This window comes from Oncorhynchus clarkii, chromosome 13 (genome assembly GCF_045791955.1).
Source record: "Oncorhynchus clarkii lewisi isolate Uvic-CL-2024 chromosome 13, UVic_Ocla_1.0, whole genome shotgun sequence".
NCBI lineage: Eukaryota > Metazoa > Chordata > Actinopteri > Salmoniformes > Salmonidae > Oncorhynchus > Oncorhynchus clarkii.
This window is the reverse complement of record NC_092159.1, coordinates 24,312,580-24,318,579: the sequence shown is the minus strand read 5'-3', so window position 1 is coordinate 24,318,579 and position 6,000 is coordinate 24,312,580.

Genomic DNA, 6,000 nt, shown 5'->3' with positions numbered 1-6,000 from the left:
AATCAAATCAAATTGTATTTGTCACATGCACCCGGAGGCAACCTTGGAGCGAAACGTACAAGCTCTTTCACAATGATGCAGAGTTAAACAAGAAGGTAAAATACAAGACAAATAAAACACACAAGAATGAAGCTATATACAGGGATTACCAATACCATGTCAAATGAATTGAATATCTCAACCCAGGTAGTCTGGTTTCTTATAAGGCGCCTGACCAGAAGTGAGGTGAGCGAAGCCACATAGCCCAGGATTGAGTGGGTAACTCTAGTGATGTTTGGGCCGTCTGATACAGCTGCAGTGTCCTGTGTGTGTTGATCCCTGGAGCTCCTTCCATCTGGACAGACAACCTAACAGCTGCTGACCCCTACCTGTGTGTGTGTGTGTGTGTGTGTGTGTGTGTGTGTGTGTGTGCACTAGCCCCATCCCAGAGCTTCACCATCCACCTTCACTAACCTGTAATTTTTGTATACTGATCTCAGTCCAGTTGTTCTGTAGAGTTGATCCATCCTGTTTTCCAGTGCAGGGGAGTCAAAGATCTGTCCTGGTGTCAGTCAATCCTGTAAGCATACTTTTTTGGCCCTACCTGTTTTTCAACTTGGGCTATCCTGAGAACAGTGTCCTTCAACCATTTCCGTAACCACAACATGACGCCACATCACTGATACGGAACCAGAGACTTAACCTTCACACTGTGTCTCTATTACATAGAAACAGTATTCCCGCGACACGGCCATAAGAGCCTGCGGCCTAACTGACGATTGCTCAAACATCCCCTTTTCGATCTAAAGCGAAGAAGGGGATGTCCCCTTTAAAGTCATAAAGGGTTATTTTAAGAGCATTTATGTAACGTCTCAAGCAGATCAACTGTCATTATATCACCCTGAGGTGGTTACATGAAGCACACCTAGTATTGTTTGTGGTGATTGTGTTTCATTGTGCTACTGTGTGAATATAACTATTGTTGTAGTCCAACTGGCTAAACATATTATATCTCATGGGAGAGAAAATAGTTGTATGTATCATTGGAATCATTACATAGTACCAGCAGATAAGAGCTGAATTCCTTGATTCAATGAACAATGTTCGGATTAAAAAGACAACGTCTTCAGTTAGATGGCGCCCTCTATAGACTGGAGGACTGTATGCGGAAGAATGCCCAATTTCATATCAACCCCTCCCCTACCCCTCAGCGTTTTGTATGTCATGACGAAGCATTTACCACATTCCTTATCCAGTCCTCTCAGGTCTCCACAAGTGCATGAGAGTAGGGGTAAGGGATAGAAGCTAGTGGTTGTTTTGGGATGAGCACCACATGAATGTTCCGTTACAATGACATCCCCTATTCTATTGTACTCCCAGTCACCCCTTTTGTCTATAAAGCCCTGTTTGTGTTCCAGTCTTTTCGGTGAGAAAGATTATGATTATGAAATGCAAATGGGAAAACAGTGGAGCTTTTCACTAAGATGTGCTACTGGAAGCCAGTTGACATCAGACAGAACGAGGACTTTACTGCTTGCCCTACCGTGAACACATGCGAACACACACATACATTCACACACAACAAACACACATTTGATGAAGTGATTCCTAACAAAACTAAAGGGGGCGGCGTGTTTGTGTGTGTGTGTGTCACAGGAGGCTGCTGAGGGGAGGACTTGCTCATGATAATGGCCAGAACAGAGTATATGGAATAGCATCAAACCATGTGTTTGATGTATTTGATATCATTCCACTTATTCCACTCCAGCTGTTGCCACAAGCCTGTCCTCCCCAATTAAGGTGCGTGTGTATGTGTGCGTGCCTGCATTCGTGTGTGCACGTGTGCATGTTCGCGCGTGTTTGGGTTCACGTGTGTGTGTAATGCGTGTGTGTGCCGTATGTGCATGCGTGTGTGTGTGTACGTGCGCATCTGTGTGTGTACACGTTTGTGTGTGTGCATTTACGTGTGTGTGCATGTCGTGTGTGCTTGCGTGCAAGTGTGTGTGTGTGTGTGTGTGGGAGGTTCTGACCAAACCTGATGCTGCCCTGTGGCCTTATAAGGCCCGGCAACTTCAATAGTGTTCTTCATGTCCGTATCGACCCGAAGTAGACAGTGTGTTTACAAGCCTGCCTCACGCGCTCACTATACACTGTGTCAAAGCTTTAATGTCCCCTTCCAAAAACACACACACACACACACGCCTGCTCCCAGCCCCAGCATGCAGTACAATGCTGTTTGGTTTACAGCGGAGAACAGAGGCGATTCTCTGCTTTTAAATGATTAGTTCCTAAGTCGGCCGTAATGATATAGTTTGACTGAAGTGTGCAGTTTATTAACTGCATAAAGACGATATTATTAGTGCTGGGGAGAAGGCAATCGGCGGGCTTCGCCTTTCAGCTTAGCAGCGGGAGTCTGTGGCGCTTTGATCTGAATCATTGCTAAATGTCTTTGTGCGATAGAGGGAGGCGCTGGAACCAGCACCGGGACCGGGGCCACATCAATTATTCACTCTCCTCTGCTTTTCCTTCCCTTTCTTTCCCTCTCCCTCCCTTCTTTCCTTCCTTATTCTCTCTTTCCCCCACCCTCCCTTCTTTCTTCCCTTCTTCTCTCTTTCCCCCTCTCTCTCTCCAAAATGAAATAGTTGCTCGTCTTTTTTTTGTGTGTGTGTTAGTTAGGCTAGTGGGGGACAATTCCTCCTCTTTCCGTGAGGTGGCTGTGTCCTTGTGGGTAGTCAGTGGTGCCCTTGTTCGTTGCTGTGTTACACCATCTACGGCCGTAGATATACATACTCAATATTTAGGGCCCTGAGTTTTTCCTGGTCAGATCACATGGTCCTGGCAATAGCAGACCGTTAATGATATAGATCCGTCAGTGTCTATGGCTCCTTATAATGCATAGCGGTAAAGGATACATAGCATTGAAAACTGCAGTGAGAAACAATTCTACATGACTTATGTGAAAGCCGCATGAAGGATACGATCGACTCTCTGTCCTCTGGTTGTGTCTTACATTCAGTTGCAGAAGGACACAGTTCACCTTTACACATTGTAAACCCCGTTTCTTCACTGTTGTCTAATGCCTATAGTCATTGTCTGTATTCATTGGTTACCTATTCCAATCAGTATTTTCATCTGAATTTTAAAACATTTACGTGATTGTTATTATGATGTGTATGAAATATTGATTCAAATAGACTGAATGTCAATATCAAGTTGTACACAGAAACTATGGTTGTCTGTGATGAGTACATTTGTAGAAGCAGTAGGAGAGTTCACCTCATAGTGATACATTGGGGGTCCCCTCCAAACCTGAATTAGTATGAGGTCTGGCTGTTTTAGAGAGCCCATGTAATTCATATATCTACCACATTGTGGCACTGTTACCCAAATGACCTCCTTATACTGGTAAGATGGACCGCTTTCAGCATGGTAGACATTGAAGATCAGTCATACAACAGACGCACCTTTTTCAACAAAGATTCTTCAAACCAAAACTGATAACGATTCATCCTGAGATATTCGACTTCATCCTACATAGAATGAGAGAAGCTCCATCACCACACAGTCAGTTCAAGAAATGAATTAACATGTCAATTCGAAATAAAACTCATTGAAATCAATGGGCAATTTCCACTTTGAAATTAAATTCCAATTTAACTAATTATAATTGTATTAATTCATCCCCAACCTTGAAGCGCTAAAGCCTCATACATTACTTCCAAACAGCGAGCTACCTTGCATGTGTTTCTGTTGTTTATCTGCTATTGTGTCTTTGTGGCGTGTGTCTTCTCTTGTCAGAAGGCCGTTTTTGAACTTGAGCAGTGTGAACACATGGGAATTGATGTATCCCGTGTCTATATATAACACAGAAAGCAGGTTCAACAACTGAAGTGACTGTGTCGGATCGTGACAAGACTCTTTGTGTTTGTGTACAAAGACACACACACACACACACATAAACAAACGGACGCACACGCATGCACACACACACAAACACACACACACACACACACACACATCATACACAGAGTACACCAGAGGTGGGACCAATTCACTATTATCCCAGTCACAAGCAAGTCTCAAGTCACAAAGGTTCGAGTCTCGAGTCGAATCCCAAGTAGAACGGGCCGAGACTCGACTTCAGTCGAAGTCGTGCATTCTAAGGGTAGGTCGAGTCGAGTCACACATTTTTCCAAGTCAAGTCTCAAGTCAAGTAAAAAAAATCTATACATGCAATGAATTGATCAACTACAAATCGAAAGCTCGGGACTATAAGGTTCCGTCTGACATTTTTGTCAAAAATGAGTTAGTCACATTTCATAGATCTTTAGATGGTTCTTCTTATGTCTGTGAAGTTCGATTGTTCAGAAAGTACATTTTAAAAATGCTAAACTAGAAAGATCTGCATAAAGCCATTTGAACTTGGCACTATAATGTTCTATCTGCAGTCCAATCACAAGCCTGAACAATTAGAGATGGCCCAGTCAGGACACATGTCTGTGCCATCACCCTCTAAGTATGGTTTAGGCTAGTTTAGACAGCAATAATGGCACCCAAGCAAAAGAAAATTCAATGATGCCACATCATTGTTCAGTGATGACTGGAGTTTGTCTGATGATCCTAATACATGTCTTAATGTATTTGATGATGTGTTCTGACTCTATGTTGGTAAAATGGTGTTATTCTATCATATATGTCGTCAAATAGCTAGTCTTCTTAAAAACGGAACATGTCTAACACGCACGCATACGTCATGAACAGAATTCACGGATGCATACGCACACACAGACAAATAAACAAATGTACACACACACTAACAAACACATACACATAAACTTAGAAACACACTCAGACCAACTTACTCACGGACACCCAAATAAACACATGCATATGCAGAAAAACAAATGATATACTATTTGTACACACACACACACACACACACACACACACACACACACACACACACTCATGTATCTGCACACCTCAAGCACACATACTAGTGTTGTCAAATGAAAGAGCAACTGAGATATTCTTCTCCACCTCCGGTACTACTCCCCCGAGGACTGTGTAGAATCAAATGTTCCACATATAGCTCCTCTGAAAAGCACTTCAGTCAAATGATCTACAACACCCTCCAATTGTCAATGGGCCTTGGCTTGCTTTAGGTGTACCCAGCTCTAAATCCAGACCTGATATGTAATAAATAGAATCAAACACCTTGTAAACAACATTCAGTTCAAACTGACCATATTTATGCCTCCATAAACGGGGGCAAAGGCATTGTGCGTGTTTGCATGCATGCCTGCATATGTGTGTACCACATTATTTACACTAACCAGAAATGAATTGTTCGCCATAATTCTAGAAAAGGGAACAACATGTCATGCGAACTGTGTCAGGGAGAAAGATAGTGATGTTTTGCGACAGCGTTATTGCGGTCACCTGCAGCTACCTACACTATGAGACTGAGAGTGCTGCAACCATAACAGGAAGTGAAGCCAGTGAAGTGAAGAGGTGGGTGGAGGAGAGGGGTGGGGGTATACAACCTGGTCTCAGAGTATTTCGTATTATTCTCTATGTGAATCCAAGAACCTCCATTTAAAATTCAATTGTATTTGTCACATGCACCAAAATCAACAGGTTTGGACCTTACAGTGAAATACAAGCCTAACCAACACTGCGGTTTTAAGAAAAATAAGTGTTAAGTAAAAAATAAAAGTAACAAATAATTAAAGAGGAGCAGAAAAATAACAATAGCGAGGCTATATACAAGGGGCACCGGTAAGTCAATGTGCAGGGCACCTGTTAGTCGGGGTAATTGAGGTAATATGTACATGTAGATAGAGTTAAAGGGAATATATGCATAGAAAATAAACAGAGAGTAGCAGCAGTGTCAAAGGAGAGGGGGTAACGCAAATAGTCTGGGTAGCCATTTGATTAGCTGTTCAGGAGTCTTATGCTGTATAAGCTGTTAGGAAGCCTTTTGGACCTAGACTTGGCGCTCCGGTACTGCTTGCCGTG